Raw genomic sequence first — 18,608 nt, forward strand, 5'->3', positions numbered from 1 at the left:
GGGTGACACAGATGGGGTACATAGAGAACGTGGAACAGAGGGTTAGGATGAGATTTGGCTGGGTTTGGTGAAGAATAGAGATGAGCGGGTTCGGTTCCTCGGAATCCGAACCACCCCGAACTTCAGCCTTTTTACACGGGTCCGAGGCAGACTCGGATCTTCCCGCCTTGCTCGGTTAACCCGAGCGCGCCCGAACGTCATCATCCCGCTGTCGGATTCTCGCGAGGCTCGTATTCTATCGCGAGACTCGGATTCTATATAAGGAGCCGCGTGTCGCCGCCATTTTCACACGTGCATTGAGATTGATAGGGAGAGGACGTGGCTGGCGTCCTCTCCGTTAGAATAGATAGAGACACTTGAGTTGATTTACTACTAACTTAGTAATTTTGGGGAGCATTAGGAGTACTCAGAGTGCAGAGTTTTGCTGATAGTTACTAGTGACCACCACCAGTTTTATTTATTATTTAATATAATCCGTTCTCTGCCTGAAAAAAAACGATACACAGTCACATACCATATCTGTGCTCAGCCTCAGTGTGCTGCATGATAATATCATCTATGTATATCTGACTGTGCTGAGTGCTCACTGCTCACACAGCTGAATTGTGGGGGAGACAGGGGTGCAGTTATAGCAGGAGTACAGTGCACACTTTTGCTGCCAGTGTGACTGACCAGTGACCACCAGTATATTGTCTGCCTGAAAAAGTTAAACACTCCTGTGGTGTTTTTTTTTTTTATTCTATAAACGCATTCTGCTGACAGTGTCCAGCAGGTCCGTCATTCATTATATTATATAAATATTTACCTGCAGTAGTGTTATATTTTTTTTGTTCATCTCTATCATCTTTATCATCTCTATATTAGCAGACGCAGTACGGTAGTCCACGGCTGTGGCTACCTCTGTGTCGTCAGTGCTCGTCCATAATTGTATACCTACCTGTGGTGGGGGTTTTTTTTCTATCTTCTTCATACTAGTAGTTTAGGAGTCTGCTGACAGTGTCCAGCAGGTCCGTCATTATATTATATATACCTGCAGTAGTGATATATATATATTTTTTATATCATTATCATCTCTATACTAGCAGACGCAGTACGGTAGTCCACGGCTGTAGCTACCTCTGTGTCGTCAGTGCTCGTCCATAATTGTATACCTACCTGTGGTGGGGGTTTTTTTTCTATCTTCTTCATACTAGTAGTTTAGGAGTCTGCTGACAGTGTCCAGCAGGTCCGTCATTATATTATATATACCTGCAGTAGTGATATATATATATTTTTTATATCATTATCATCTCTATACTAGCAGATGCAGTACGGTAGTCCACGGCTGTAGCTACCTCTGTGTCGTCAGTGCTCGTCCATAATTGTATACCTACCTGTGGTGGGGTTTTTTTTTCTATCTTCTTCATACTAGTAGTTTAGGAGTCTGCTGACAGTGTCCAGCAGGTCCGTCATTATATTATATATACCTGCAGTAGTGATATATATATATTTTTTATATCATTATCATCTCTATACTAGCAGACGCAGTACGGTAGTCCACGGCTGTAGCTACCTCTGTGTCGTCAGTGCTCGTCCATAATTGTATACCTACCTGTGGTGGGGTTTTTTTTTCTATCTTCTTCATACTAGTAGTTTAGGAGTCTGCTGACAGTGTCCAGCAGGTCCGTCATTATATTATATATACCTGCAGTAGTGATATATATATATTTTTTATATCATTATCATCTCTATACTAGCAGACGCAGTACGGTAGTCCACGGCTGTAGCTACCTCTGTGTCGTCAGTGCTCGTCCATAATTGTATACCTACCTGTGGTGGGGTTTTTTTTTCTATCTTCTTCATACTAGTAGTTTAGGAGTCTGCTGACAGTGTCCAGCAGGTCCGTCATTATATTATATATACCTGCAGTAGTGATATATATATATTTTTTATATCATTATCATCTCTATACTAGCAGACGCAGTATGGTAGTCCACGGCTGTGGCTACCTCTGTGTCGTCAGTGCTCGTCCATAATTGTATACCTACCTGTGGTGGGGTTTTTTTTTCTATCTTCTTCATACTAGTAGTTTAGGAGTCTGCTGACAGTGTCCAGCAGGTCCGTCATTATATTATATATACCTGCAGTAGTGATATATATATATTTTTTATATCATTATCATCTCTATACTAGCAGATGCAGTACGGTAGTCCACGGCTGTAGCTACCTCTGTGTCGTCAGTGCTCGTCCATAATTGTATACCTACCTGTGGTGGGGTTTTTTTTTCTATCTTCTTCATACTAGTAGTTTAGGAGTCTGCTGACAGTGTCCAGCAGGTCCGTCATTATATTATATATACCTGCAGTAGTGATATATATATATATTTTATATCATTATCATCTCTATACTAGCAGATGCAGTACGGTAGTCCACGGCTGTAGCTACCTCTGTGTCGTCAGTGCTCGTCCATAATTGTATACCTACCTGTGGTGGGGTTTTTTTTTCTATCTTCTTCATACTAGTAGTTTAGGAGTCTGCTGACAGTGTCCAGCAGGTCCGTCATTATATTATATATACCTGCAGTAGTGATATATATATATTTTTTATATCATTATCATCTCTATACTAGCAGACGCAGTACAGTAGTCCACGGCTGTAGCTACCTCTGTGTCGTCAGTCACTCGTCATCCATAAGTATACTAGTATCCATCCATCTCCATTGTTTACCTGAGGTGCCTTTTAGTTGTGCCTATTAAAATATGGAGAACAAAAATGTTGAGGTTCCAAAAATAGGGAAAGATCAAGATCCACTTCCACCTCGTGCTGAAGCTGCTGCCACTAGTCATGGCCGAGACGATGAAATTCCATCAACGTCGTCTGCCAAGGCCGATGCCCAATGTCATAGTACAGAGCATGTAAAATCCAAAACACAAAATATCAGTAAAAAAAAGACTCAAAAATCTAAAATAAAATCGTCGGAGGAAAAGCGTAAACTTGCCAATATGCCATTTACCACACGGAGTGGCAAGGAACGGCTGAGGCCCTGGCCTATGTTCATGGCTAGTGGTTCAGCTTCACATGAGGATGGAAGCACTCAGCCTCTCGCTAGAAAAATGAAAAGACTTAAGCTGGCAAAAGCACAGCAAAGAACTGTGCGTTCTTCGAAATCACAAATCCACAAGGAGAGTCCAATTGTGTCGGTTGCGATGCCTGACCTTCCCAACACTGGACATGAAGAGCATGCGCCTTCCACCATTTGCACGCCCCCTGCAAGTGCTGGAAGGAGCACCCGCAGTCCAGTTCCTGATAGTCAGATTGAAGATGTCAGTGTTGAAGTACACCAGGATGAGGAGGATATGGGTGTTGCTGGCGCTGGGGAGGAAATTGACAAGGAGGATTCTGATGGTGAGGTGGTTTGTTTAAGTCAGGCACCCGGGGAGACACCTGTTGTCCGTGGGAGGAATATGGCCATTGACATGCCTGGTGAAAATACCAAAAAAATCAGCTCTTCGGTGTGGAATTATTTCAACACAAATGCGGACAACAGGTGTCAAGCCATGTGTTGCCTCTGTCAAGCTGTAATAAGTAGGAGTAAGGATGTTAACCACCTCGGAACATCCTCCCTTATACGTCACCTGCAGCGCATTCATCATAAGTCAGTGACAAGTTCAAAAACTTTGGGCGACAGCGGAAGCAGTCCACTGACCAGTAAATCCCTTCCTCTTGTAACCAAGCTCACGCAAACCACCCCACCAACTCCCTCAATGTCAATTTCCTCCTTCCCCAGGAATGCCAATAGTCCTGCAGGCCATGTCACTGGCAATTCTGACGAGTCCTCTCCTGCCTGGGATTCCTCCGATGCATCCTTGAGTGTAACGCCTACTGCTGCTGGCGCTGCTGTTGTTGCTGCTGGGAGTCGATGGTCATCCCAGAGGGGAAGTCGTAAGACCACTTTTACTACTTCCACCAAGCAATTGACTGTCCAACAGTCCTTTGCGAGGAAGATGAAATATCACAGCAGTCATCCTGCTGCAAAGCGGATAACTGAGGCCTTGGCATCCTGGGCGGTGAGAAACGTGGTTCCGGTATCCATCATTACTGCAGAGCCAACTATAGACTTGTTTGAGGTACTGTGTCCCCGGTACCAAATACCATCTAGGTTCCATTTCTCTAGGCAGGCGATACCAAAAATGTACACAGACCTCAGAAAAAGACTCACCAGTGTCCTAAAAAATGCAGTTGTACCCAATGTCCACTTAACCACGGACATGTGGACAAGTGGAGCAGGGCAGACTCAGGACTATATGACTGTGACAGCCCACTGGGTAGATGTATTGACTCCCGCCGCAAGAACAGCAGCGGCGGCACCAGTAGCAGCATCTCGCAAACGCCAACTCTTTCCTAGGCAGGCTACGCTTTGTATCACCGCTTTCCAGAATACGCACACAGCTGAAAACTTCTTACGGCAACTGAGGAAGATCATCGCAGAATGGCTTACCCCAATTGGACTCTCCTGTGGATTTGTGGCATCGGACAACGCCAGCAATATTGTGTGTGCATTAAATCTGGGCAAATTCCAGCACGTCCCATGTTTTGCACATACCTTGAATTTGGTGGTGCAGAATTATTTAAAAAAACGACAGGGGCGTGCAAGAGATGCTGTCGGTGGCCCGAAGAATTGCGGGACACTTTCGGCGTACAGGCACCACGTACAGAAGACTGGAGCAACACCAAAAATGCCTGAACCTGCCCTGCCATCATCTGAAGCAAGAAGTGGTAACGAGGTGGAATTCAACCCTCTATATGCTTCAGAGGTTGGAGGAGCAGCAAAAGGCCATTCAAGCCTATACAACTGACCACGATATAGGAGGTGGAATGCACCTGTCTCAAGCGCAGTGGAGAATGATTTCAACGTTGTGCAAAGTTCTGCAACCTTTTGAACTTGCCACACGTGAAGTCAGTTCAGACACTGCTAGCCTGAGTCAGGTCATTCCCCTCATCAGGCTTTTGCAGAAGAAGCTGGAGACATTGAAGGAGGAGCTAACACTGAGCGATTCCGCTAGGCATGTGGGACTTGTGGATGGAGCCCTTAATTCGCTTAACAAGGATTCACGGGTGGTCAATCTGTTGAAATCAGAGCACTACATTTTGGCCACCGTGCTCGATCCTAGATTTAAAACCTACGTTGTATCTCTCTTTCCGGCAGATACAAGTCTGCAGGGGTTCAAAGAACTGCTGGTGAGAAAATTGTCAAGTCAAGCGGAACGCGACCTGTCAACATCTCCTCCTTCACATTCTCCCGCAACTGGGGGTGCAAGGAAAAGGCTCAGAATTCCGAGCCCACCCGCTGGCGGTGATGCAGGGCAGTCTGGAGCGACTGCTGATGCTGACATCTGGTCCGGACTGAAGGACCTGCCAACGATTACGGACATGTCGTCTACTGTCACTGCATATGATTCTCTCACCATTGAAAGAATGGTGGAGGATTATATGAGTGACCGCATCCAAGTAGGCACGTCAGACAGTCCGTACGTATACTGGCAGGAAAAAGAGGCAATTTGGAGGCCCTTGCACAAACTGGCTTTATTCTACCTAAGTTGCCCTCCCACAAGTGTGTACTCCGAAAGAGTGTTTAGTGCCGCCGCTCACCTTGTCAGCAATCGGCGTACGAGGTTACTTCCAGAAAATGTGAAGAAGATGATGTTCATTAAAATGAATTATAATCAATTCCTCCATGGAGACATTCACCAGCAGCAATTGCCTCCACAAAGTACACAGGGAGCTGTGATGGTGGATTCCAGTGGGGACGAATTGATAATCTGTGAGGAGGGGGATGTACACGGTGATGAATCGGAGGATGATGATGAGGTGGACATCTTGCCTCTGTAGAGCCAGTTTGTGCAAGGAGAGATTAATTGCTTCTTTTTTGGTGGGGGTCCAAACCAACCCGTCATTTCAGTCACAGTCGTGTGGCAGACCCTGTCACTGAAATGATGGGTTGGTTAAAGTGTGCATGTCCTGTTTATACAACATAAGGGTGGGTGGGAGGGCCCAAGGACAATTCCATCTTGCACCTCTTTTTTCTTTCATTTTTCTTTGCGTCATGTGCTGTTTGGGGAGTGTTTTTTGGAAGGGCCATCCTGCGTGACACTGCAGTGCCACTCCTAGATGGGCCAGGTGTTTGTGTCGGCCACTAGGGTCACTTATCTTAGTCACACAGCTACCTCATTGCGCCTCTTTTTTTTCTTCTTTGCGTCATGTGCTGTTTGGGGAGTATTTTTTGGAAGGGCCATCCGGCCTGACACTGCAGTGCCACTCCTAGATGGGCCAGGTGTTTGTGTCGGCCACTAGGGTCGCTTAGCTTACTCACACAGCTACCTCATTGCGCCTCTTTTTTTCTTTGCGTCATGTGCTGTTTGGGGAGTGTTTTTTGGAAGGGCCATCCTGCGTGACACTGCAGTGCCACTCCTAGATGGGCCAGGTGTTTGTGTCGGCCACTTGGGTCGCTGAGCTTAGTCACACAGCTACCTCGGTGCAAATTTTAGGACTAAAAATAATATTGTGAGGTGTGAGGTGTTCAGAATAGACTGAAAATGAGTGGAAATTATGGTTATTGAGGTTAATAATACTTTGGGATCAAAATGACCCCCAAATTCTATGATTTAAGCTGTTTTTTAGGCTTTTTTTAAAAAAAAAACACCCGAATCCAAAACACACTCGAATCCGACAAAAAAAATTCGGTGAGGTTTTGCCAAAACGCGTTCGAACCCAAAACACGGCCACGGAACCGAACCCAAAACCAAAACACAAAACCCGAAAAATTTCCGGTGCACATCTCTAGTGAAGAAGTGGACCCCCAGAAGGCACAAGTCAATAACATTGCAAAATTTTACTGGGCTATGCAGGAGAAAATTAAAAATAGGGGGGGAAAAAAAAGAATCGATAACTTCTACCGCTTTCAAAAAGGTCAATGGAAGCTGAGATAATGGACAACTACCTCATGGAAGCCAGATACAGTATACCATACAGTACTTAGCAGAGTTAGGAATGAGTGCTTATGAAATACAGTAACATTTTGTCATAATATTTCAGAAACTGCATGGCTGGTCTCTTGCACTCTTTTGCTCTAATACATCACCTGCTTTAGGATTTATATTCAAAAACATTATGTCTCCATAATCCCAAAAACGTCAGTCTTCTTGGAAAGTGGTTTGTTCCTTTGTAAGGGAAAGAGAACAAACATTGTCAAACAACGGTTTCTCAATTTCTTTTTCCTCTGGGAAGGGATTGTGGATCCGCAGGAATATCTGAGCATTTCTGTAATCAGAAAGCAGCGACTTTCTACAAATGTTTACAAATAATTCCAGTGATTTTGTCATTTTCTTCCAGTGATTTGGACCAATAATACCACTGATTAGAACGAATAATTCCAGTGATTTTGTCATTTTCTTCCAGTGATTTGGACCAATAATACCATTGATTAGAACGAATAATTCCAGTGATTTTGTCATTTTCTTCCAGTGATTTGGACTAATAAATACCATTGATTAGAACGAATAATTCCAGTGATTTTGTCATTTTCTTCCAGTGATTTGGACCAATAATACCATTGATTAGAACGAATAATTCCTGTGATATTGAGGTGTTTGTGTCGCTTAGCTTAGCCATCCAGCGACCACGGTGCACCTCTTTTTCTCTTTTCTTTGCATCATGTGCTGTTTGGGGCCAATTTTTTTAGTGCCATCCTGTCTGACACTGCAGTGCCACTCCTGGATGGGCCAGGTGTTTGTGCCGCCCTCTTGGGTCGCTTTGCTTAGTCATCCAGCGACCTCGGTGCAAATTTTAGGACTAAAAATAGTATTGTGAGGTGTGAGGTGTGAGGTGTGAGGTGTTCAGAATAGACTGGAAATGAGTGGAAATTGTGGTTATTGAGGTTAATAATACTATAGGATCAAAATGACCCACAAATTCTATGATTTAAGCTGTTTTTGAGGGGTTTTTTAAAAAAAAAAACACCCGAATCCGACAAAAAAATTTCAGGGAGGTTTTGCCAAAACGTGTCCGAATCCAAAACACGGCCGCGGAACCGAATCCAAAACCAAAACACAAAACCCGAAAAATTTCCGGTGCACATCTCTAATATATATATATACATATATACATATATAGTGGGAATCCCTGCACTCTCACGTAATACAGGCAATTACTGGGGTGCCAATCAAGGTCCAATCTAATAAAAGATGGGGCCCATAGTACAACATACAGTATCTCCACTATGTGGAAAAGACAGCACTCTCCAGATTAAAGTTTCAAAAATAAAAAAATGGGTATTTATTATAAAGTCTATCTCACAGTTTCCAGGAAATGTCCAACGTTTCGGTCCACACCAGGACCTTTTTCAAGGTATACAGCAACAAAAACATCTGGTACAGCAGTGCAGCATAAGTCAAATGAAGTAACCAGTTTCCCTACTTCATTTGACTTATGCTGCACTGCTGTACCGGATGTTTTTGTTGCTGTATACCTTGAAAAAGGTCCTGGTGTGGACCGAAACATTGGACATTTCCTGGAAACTGTGAGATAGACTTTATAATAAATACCCATTTTTTTTATTTTTGAAACTTTAATCTGGAGAGTGCTGTCTTTTCCACATAGTGGAGATACTGTATGTTATATATATATATATATATATATATATACACACACGTCCCGATAGGCAGCACAACCAGTACAACTGCAAATAGAGTCCCGGTGCCCTTCGTAGGCGCTCCTTGCACAGAGCCCATATATACTGCACATGTAGCGGCGGCACTACGGTAATAAGGGACCACACCATCAGGAATATGATCAACGTTTCAATGGTATTTATTCCATCATCATCAGGATAAAAACAATACAAATACTCACCATTTAAAATCCATCACCATCCAACATGTAGTGGTCGGATCCGGAAGCTGGAGCATAGCACCCACCGATGACATCATGCCCTGCCGTCCATTTCCATATATATATATATATATATATACATATACATCCCGATAGGCAGCACATCCAGTACAACTGCAAATAGAGTCCCGGTGCCCTTCGTAGGCGCTCCTAGCATAGAGCCCAAATATACTGCACATGTAAAGGCGGCACTCCACTCCGGTAATAAGGGACCACACCAGCAGGAATATGATCAACGTTTCGATGGTATTTATTCAATCATCATCAGGATAAAAAACAATACAAAACACTCACCATTTAAAATCCATCACCATCCAACGTGTTGTGGTCGGATCCGGAAGCTGGAGCATAGCGCCCACCGATGACATCATGCCCCGCCGTCCGTTTCCATACTAACTGGCTAGTAAAGAAGTGCAAACATCAGTACAAGCATTAGGACAGGATCCAACTGATTGAGGATCACAGGGAAGTGTTACATATAATACAGCATGAAACTGATTAAAATAACATACCTTCTAAATATATACATTTGTTCATTCTTTATATTATTTATATCCCAAGCTACACTTACAGGAAGCACCTAAAGAAAACAGTGGAGTCCCAAATATTCATTGAGACCCCGAGGGGACAAAGTCCCTTATTACCGGAGTGCCGCGCTACATGTGCAGTATATTTGGGCTATATGCAAGGAGGGCACTGGGACTCTATTTGCAGTTGTACTGGTTGTGCTGCCTATCGGGACGTATGTATACAGATAGTCTGAAGCAGGTATCGGACTTATCTTAGGCAATAGCACCCACAGCATTTTGTATATGTTCATTGGCATCACAGTGTTTGTGACACGATTGTTTTTAATATGGTGAAAGGACGGAATACCGCTGTTGCTGAGGAGGAAGCATGTGAAGTGTTTCATTTGGCTAAAATCACTCAGGGCACAGCACTATCCTTATCAGAATCTGAAGCGGAATCTATGCTCTTTAAGGAGCAGTTTGACATGAAAATGGATAAGAAATCGTCAGAATAATTATATCATGGATTACTAAAATTTAAGCAACGCAAACTTGACTTTTTTTTATCATGGTGTGACATTGACTGATTATTATTATAATGAAAAACGTATCCCATGCGGCTTCCGTGTTAAAAATTGTCCAACCATTGGGAGACACGTTGGGGGGAATTCAAATGTTTGAAAAGTCAGTTGGGTGTATGTTTTTTCCTATCTAATAGACATGAAAAAACAGACACCCAACCGACTTTTCAAACATTTGAATTCCCCCCACTGTATCTTTTTTGCAAAAGATGGATTGCAGTACTCAATAAATGCAGCTATGACTTTATGCTCCTCATAATTGAGGAGGTTGGAAAAGAGTTAACCAACACTCGGAAAAAAATAGCTGCTTTTGAATCCATCAATATTACAACATTAGAGGCTAATTCAGAAGTCAACTGGATTGAAAAATTAACTAAACAATTGGCTATCTACAAAAGGGATCTTATCCAGTTTAAGAAGTTTAAGTTATCTAAAGTCATTGCTGATTATAAACAAAACAAAATGTATCAATGGATAGGGGTGAACCATAGAGAGCTTAATCGGACACAGAGACGAACAGCCCCTAGATTCAATTCGGACACTGATTCATCTCTTGGACCTATTAATACCAGTGACTCTGACCAGGGTCCCAATATGGGATATAACAGTACGGCGCAAGAGGAAATCACGAGGAGAGGGGTGCAGAACATGAGGGGTGCAGAACACGAGGATGAAGGGTTGGTTGACCGCCCCTCCCTCAAAATCAGAGATGGTAATCAATCTGTCTACATACCAACTGTCTGAGCTGGAAATTCGAGTTTTAGAACGTGGATTAACAACACATATGGATGGCTTCATCTGGGAAATTGAAAAGTATAGATTGAATAGACAATTACGTTTACATGAACATTTTCAAAAACCGCATGAGCAACGTAATATTATCATGGAAGGGCAGGATATACCTATCCAATTGAAACGTATGCAAAAATATACATCTTTTGAACCGGTTTCAAACAATATTGGTATTAAAACATTTTCACGCATGCTTAGTCAGGAGGGTGAGAGTATTTTGTCTAAATCACAGTCTAACCATGGTAATATGTCTAAAGAAGAATTTCATGCATTTAAACAGTTAGCTTCATGTCCTCATATCACTATTCGCCTCGCTGATAAATGCGGGGCAATAGTGATACAGGACAAGGTTGATTATAAGAACGAGATTGAAAGACAATTGTATGACACTAATGTCTATAAATAGTTATCTGCAGATCCTACTAAACAATTCTGTGAGGAGTGAATGTTTGGATAGAGCAGTGGTGGATGGACTGATTTCCTCTAAATTAAGAGATATATTGGTTCCGAAATGTCCAGTTACGCAACTACTCTATACATTACCAAAAATTCACAAGAAGTTAGACCCGCCCCCGGGACGCCAGATAATATCAGCACGGGGCTCTCTTTTTCAACATACTTCGGTTTATTTAGATTAGTTGTTACAACCATGTGTGATAAATCATCCGAAATATACTTTGGTTACAACATCATTTTGAAATCAATTGAAAGATATTGGTGGTATCCATAATGGAAGTTTGTTGTGTAGTATTGATGTATCAAATCTATATACGATCATCCCTAATTCCGATGGTCTGGCAGCAGTACGTAGATTGATCATTGATAATCCTAATTATTCAGGCCCCAATGTGAATTTAATTATTAAATTACTAGAATTGGTGTTGACCAGGAATTTCTTCTTATATGATGGGAGGTTTATCTCCAAGTCTCTAACTGTGCGATGGGGTCCAATGTGGCCCCATCATACGCTAACGCATATATGTTTCATGTGGAGAAGGATATTTTCTTTAGTAGGACTGAAATAGCTGAACATATCAGCTTGTATGCACGGTGCATAGATGATCTGTTCCTAATTTGGTCAGGACCTGAACAACGGTTTAGATCATTTATGGATGAGCATAATAGCTCCACAAGCCCGGTAAAATTTACATATACTATTGATCCTGTACAGGTTAACTTCCTGGATGTGCAAGTCAATGTATGTGAGGGTCATATTACAACAAATCTTTACATTAAACCCACTGACCGGAATACAATCTTGCATTCGTGAAGTTTTCACCCAAAACCACTCAAATATGGTTTACCGTATTCACAATTTATTCGGGTTATGCGTATATGTAGTGATACAAATGCTGCTAGTGAGAACATCGATCAGATGATATCTAATTTTATATGTAGGGGGTACAAATATGAACAACTAAGTAAGGCTAAAAATAGAGCCATGAAAAGAACTAGGGGCAGGGGAGTGGCTTGGCAGCCATCAGGACAGGCTGTGTGTTGCAGGAGTTCCGGTTATTTTCGGCTTTTTGGACCCCTATACCCCATCTACAGCTGCCCATACCACTCCTTTAGTGTTCCTGCCATTGCCTCACCTGCTACCCTGCCGGGGTTTGTGTAATGCGGAGTCGGGAGAGACCTCCTGTCTCTCTGCGGGTTGCGGATTTCCCTTCACCGAGAAGCCGGGGACTCAATTTTGGAGACCATCCCGGAACTTCGGCCCCGTTGGTGCTGTCCCTGGCTGGAAGAGGGACACCTGGATCCGCATCTGCCTGGTGATCTCTCCCGCTTTACCAGATGCCTGGCTGGTGAATCACGCTGTGCTGCCTGAAGGGGCCGCTGCTCGCCCATACGGAGAGAAACAGGAACTGGTGCCCGCCATCTTGGAAGCCCGGCTCTCTGCTTCTGATGGGGCTCCATCTCATTAAGTGCATGCCGCCTCTCTCGACTGCCTCCGTGAGGGCTCCACTGCGGGGACCCGCTGCCCTCTGCTCTCCAGATGCCTCGCACTGCAGTGCAGACGGGCTAATGGAAGACGCCGCCGGTGGGCCATTCAGAGGGGAGGTGAGCTACAGGGGCCCAATCCTGACCTGGGTGGCATAGTACAATGCGGGGATTAGTAACCCACAGCTGTGGGATGCCCTATACGCAGTATCTTCCCCTGCCTTCTTTATGCTCCTATCTGCCCTGCTGAGCCCAGGAAGTTTAATACATATGACCGGTGATTGTGAGCTGCAAAACCACCTGTATGTCTAGCCTGGTGCCCTGCTAATTGTGGGTCTGTCTCCGGCCCTCCCCTAGTCGTTCTGGACCCCAGCCTTCCCACCTGCGGACCACCTAACGTACCGGGAACACAGAAATCTGGACAGCTCCTTTCTGTGTCCATCTCAGCCATGGTCCGCCTGCTCCGCTTATACCTGTTGACCTCTGTTTATGTGACGCCCCCTGTGTTCGGCAAGGTTGGACGGCTGACTGCCTGAGGAGACCTTACGTACGCAATGGCTGCTTTTTACTATTACTGATGACATTCTCTCCATGGGTCTCCTGCCCTGAACCAAGACTTTTATGTTGCATGGGTTGATGACCCTCCTACTTATGTGGTAACCACAGCACATTAGCTCTAGTTCAAACCCCTACGGCCTACATCTGTGATCTCCCTTTCTATACTGTGCTGACATTTTCTCTCAACATGCCGACGAGGAGAGGGGGTAAAACCCCCAAGAGGCCCGCACCTATACAATTTCCTAAATCCTCTGCCTCGAGTCAAAAATCATCTACTATGACCTCAACGGGCTCCTTAACACCTTTCCACCTATCTCAGTCTCCTGCTCTCCATGCATTAAGAGATCTGGGTTCGGAGATTGACCCCCAAGCTCCTCTTACCACGCAAATGATGCTCAAAATGTTCGTTGCCTTCCGCTCGGATATCCTGTCTGGAGAGGATTCCTCAATTCAGTCACTCAGGGCAGATTTAGTGGGCATTACAGGACGCACTGAGCATCTCGAGGATAAAATGCAAGAGCTCGTGTCATCTCATAACGATCTGCTCACCTCGCATTCTGATTTACAAAACGATGTCTCCTCGCTACGTGAAAAGATAGCCGATTTAGAGGACAGATCGAGGAGAAACAATCTCAAGATTAGAGGTGTACCTGACTTGGTGGCTCCGGCAGAACTGAGAGACTATGTTACTAAATTGTTCCAGAAGCTTCTCCCATCTGTGTCACAGCAAGATTTGGTTATTGACCGTGTCCACCGCTTACCCAAACCGTGTGGTGGATTTTCGGCTAGTTTCCCGAGGGACACTTTGTTGAGGGTTCACTTTTTTCATATTAAGGAGGATATCCTCAGGGCCGCTCGACAAGCAGATGACTTTGACATTATGGGAGGCTTACAAATTTACCCTGACCTGTCCCAATTTACTCTGGACAAGAGACGGGCATTCCGCCCAATTATGACCGCTCTCAGGGATAACAACATCCAGTTAAGATGGGGATTTCCGGCCAAGCTGATCATTAGATATGGCTCTTCAGCCTATATAATCTTCACGTTTGAAGCCGGAATAAAGCTGCTAGATGACTGGGACATTCGTATCACGCACTCTAAGGCTGCTTCACTGACCCCAGTGTCGGACATCTGAAATCTGACATCATTGTGTTGTTTCTTTTCTTTTGATTGATACTCTGAGTACATTTAGTAGTCCAGTTGATTTTTATAGAGGCCCTCTGTTGAATATATACTGGTCCCACTGTTATTCCTCAGATTTCGCATTTTTGTGTTTTGAGTCCCTATGGGCTTTTGTAGTTTCCGGAGGCGTTTGCTTCCCTGTTAGGAATGAGGCCCGGAACTGATTCCATGGTTCTCTTTTGCTGTTGATTAATATACCCAGGCAGGTCAATTCGTGACTCTGGGTACTACTATTGTATTGTATATAGCCCGCTAACTCGTGCCTCAGTTGACTGAGATGGCTGGTGTGTTGTGTTTGCTGTGTATGTTGTGTTTGCTAGTTCTGTTTTCCTCGACAACTCTGGTTTATGGTATGAGTGAGACCCTTTAGAGCCCACTCCCCCAATGATTTTTGCTTTGCCACCATGTTTTTTTCTGTGGCAAACACTGTGGCCCTGAATACAGGGCTTTTTCTGTTTTTCTCTTTTTTCTTTCCTCTTTCCCACTTTTGCTCTTTCTTCTCCCCCTCCCCCCTGTTCCTGTTTCTGACTATACCGCGATTGAACTTGATCTCCTGATCCTTCCTAATGGTTATGTTTTATTCTTTGAATGTACATGGCCTGATTCCCCTTGTAAGTGATGCCAAGCCTTGGAGACTTTTCATAAGGAAAGAGCTAGGGTTGTTTGCCTCCAGGAAACGCATTTCCAGACCTCTGCCCCTCCTACTCTCCATACTCTTTGATTCCCGGTAGGTTACTTTGCAAATGGCCCCTTTAAGAAAAACGGTGTAGCTATTTTATTTCACTACTCTATCCATTTTGACCTGTACTCTCAAAGTTCTGATAAAGAGGGGCGGTATTTGATTCTAGTGGGGAAACTGGAGGATGTTAAAGTTACGCTTGTCTCCCTGTACGCCCCAAATACTAATCAAATTCCTTTCTTACGTAAGTTGTTTACTACCGTCCATGAGGTTCAGAAGGGTAGGCTAATTGTTATGGGTGATTTCAACCTGGTCCCTGATGAAAAACTTGATAAATCCTCTCCCCCCCATAGTCCCCTTCGAGGGTCTCATCCCCAGTCTAAGTTAGGCCGCCTACTGGTGGAGTTTGATTTATATGATGCTTGGCGCATACAATTTCCTACAGTTAAAGACTACACCTTTTTCTCCCATGTCCACAACTCGTACTCCCGCATCAATTTGATAGTTGTAGATAAGTGGTCCCTACAATGTTCGGCTAGGTCGACCATCTCCGCGGTCGCTTGGTCAGACCATGCGGTGGTGACATGGTCATGGAAACCGCTCCCTCTCAGTTCTTTCCTAGACCTTGGAGACTACCGGAATATTTTGAAGTCTCCAGAAGCATCTTCCTCTATCGCTGCTGCCTTATCCTTGTACTTGACAACTAACTCCCCTCTGGATATGTCTATTCCTGTGCATTGGTGCGCCTTAAAGGCAGTTCTGCAGGGCGTCATTATCCAAATGGGGGCTAGATTGAAGAGACAATAATTGTCTCAACAAGAAGCTTTGGAGACACAACTCCTTCAGGCAGAATCTCTTAATAGATCCCGACCCTCTCGCAGATTGAAACGTGAAATAGTTTCGATTAGGAACCAGCTTCAAAAATTGTTTTAAGCCGCATGCAACAGGCCTACACTAAACTTCAACAGAATTTTTATTCTTTAGGTAAAAAGTCCAGTAAACTCTTAGTCCACAAATTACGATTGCATCAAACTAGAAATAGGATCAAATGCATTCAAACTCCAGACGGCCAAAAGTTGTTGAACCCGTCAGATATAGTGAATGCCTTTGCAAGGTTTTATTCCAACCTGTATAATTTAGCCTTAGATCCCAATAGTATCCAGCCCACTCCCTCCTTGATCTCATCCTTTTTGGACGACCTGCATTTTCCCCAGTTGTCTTTAAGTGAGGTGGACTCCCTTAGTGCACCTTGGTCTCCGGAGGAAATAGCGTGGGTCATCAAATCTTTGCCACTGGCCCGGATGGTTTTACTAACTTCTTCTACAAGCAGTACGCTTCGGATCTTATCCTGTCGCCCTCTGCTCTTTATAATCATGCTACTGAGTACGGTTCTATCCCAGAGGAATTGCTACAAGCTTGTATTGTTACAATCCTCAAACTGGGTAAGGATCCGTCCCTTTGTCAGAATTAAAGACCAATCGCCCTGCTCAACAGGGATCTAAAAAAAAATTCTAAACTAATTGCGAACATTGCTTGTTTGCACCTTGAAAAAGACCCCAGCACGGGGTTGAAACGCATCGGTGGTATCCCTGGAGCCCTGAACGAGATTGACAGCGTAGGAAAGATTGATTTCCAGTAAGACATAGAAGGTTTACTGGGGATATTCCGGAATTCCCCAGTTAAACCCTTATGTTTTTTAAGAACTGTTTGGCCACAGTTCTTTTTCATCTGGTAATTTCCCGCTGTACTTGTTTTAAACTCTGGGATTTTTTACGCTGTGATCTATTTCTTGTTTTTATAGTAATAAATGGTATTTCACTATATGAACTTTCTTCCTTTGTGTATGTTATCTACCTTACAAACTGGGAACGCACAAGGAGTATACCAGATTAAGAAAACTGGTTGAAGTGTTGGTTAAGTCTTATTCTCCATTTCTATATATGTTTTTGCACTTTTGGTGAGGATTGAAGGAGACCTCATAGGAGTTTAGGAGATTACTAGCTGCTTGTTTGCGCACTATACATTCCTATATTTTTCTTTGTCCCCTCATCCCTAGTTTGAGCCATCCGGACCAGGTAGGTTTCGTGGGAGGATGTCAGGCATCAGATAATACGAGGAGAGACCTTGCTGAATATATCTCTCATAAGAGGGTCGAGGCAATCTTTCCTTCCCTAGACGCTGAGAAAGCATTTGACAGGCTGCATTGGGGCTTTCTCTACAAAACTTTATCAAGATTCGGTTTACGGGGCCCCATCATATCCTCTATTTCGGCACTGTATATCTCCCCTACCGCTGTGGTGTTTAGTAACAGTTTTACTTCTTCACCCTTTAATATTTCTAACGGGACAAGGCAGGGATGTCCTCTGTCTCCTCTTATGTATATTTTAGCAATAGAACCCCTCGCTCTGGCAATACGCCAAGCCTCCACTTTCCCGGGTATAAGCGTTGGTTCATCTCTCCATAAGATTAGTCTATTTGCTGACGATGTCCTCCTATTTGTGACGAAACCTATGACTATACTGCCGGTCCACCATGGGATTATATACTGATTCAGCGCAGCGTCATTCTATAAGTTGAACACGACCAAAACGGAAGCTTTGCCATTTAATTTGGACTCCGTGCAGCTTTCCGCTCTTCAACTCCGCTATAAGTACAACTGGAAGAAGGACTTTCTTGTCTATCTTGGTATTAATATCCCTAATTCCCTATCTACTGTAACGGAAATTAATTATACCCCGATGCTATCCCAGATAGACTCTTTATGTAAATCTTGGTTTAGTTTGGAGATATCTTGATTGGGCAGAATCGCTGCTTTCAAAATGTCGATTTTGCCACGGCTAATGTACCTCTTCCGAGCAAACCCCTACATTGTTCCCATGAAAATTCTAAGTCGAATTCACTTATTAATTTTAAATTATATCTGGAAGAAAAAAAAAAGTCAAATTGCATACAGGTGCTTAACTAGACCAAGGGAGTTTGGAGGGCTGAACATACCGGATTTAAGAAAATATTAATTTGCTTGTATTGTGGACCAGATAAGTGACTGGTCCCTACCTTAGGGAAGGAAACAGTGGGTGGATTTAGAGAGACATCTATACACCCGCATTCCCTTACTTGACCTACTGTGGGTCCCGACCCAACAGAGGCCCCCCTCACACTTCACCTCACGGGCTATTGCTGACTCCCTAATTGCATAAATTGCCCTAGTGGTTTCCCCTAAATCTGTATCTCTCCCTTCCCGAAAGCTTTCCCTAATTGCTCTATCGAAATTCATTCCAGACCTAACCCTTATTACATGGATCTCTTGTGGTATTGATTCCATCTCTGAGTTCACAGATGGTACAGCGATTACCCCGTTTAGTGTCCTGCAGCGGCAATAGCATCTCCCCGATTGAGAACTGTTTTCATATAATCGTATTGTGCATTGGCTAACTTGCT

The sequence above is a fragment of the Pseudophryne corroboree genome, chromosome 4 (genome assembly GCF_028390025.1).
Source record: "Pseudophryne corroboree isolate aPseCor3 chromosome 4, aPseCor3.hap2, whole genome shotgun sequence".
Lineage (NCBI taxonomy): Eukaryota > Metazoa > Chordata > Amphibia > Anura > Myobatrachidae > Pseudophryne > Pseudophryne corroboree.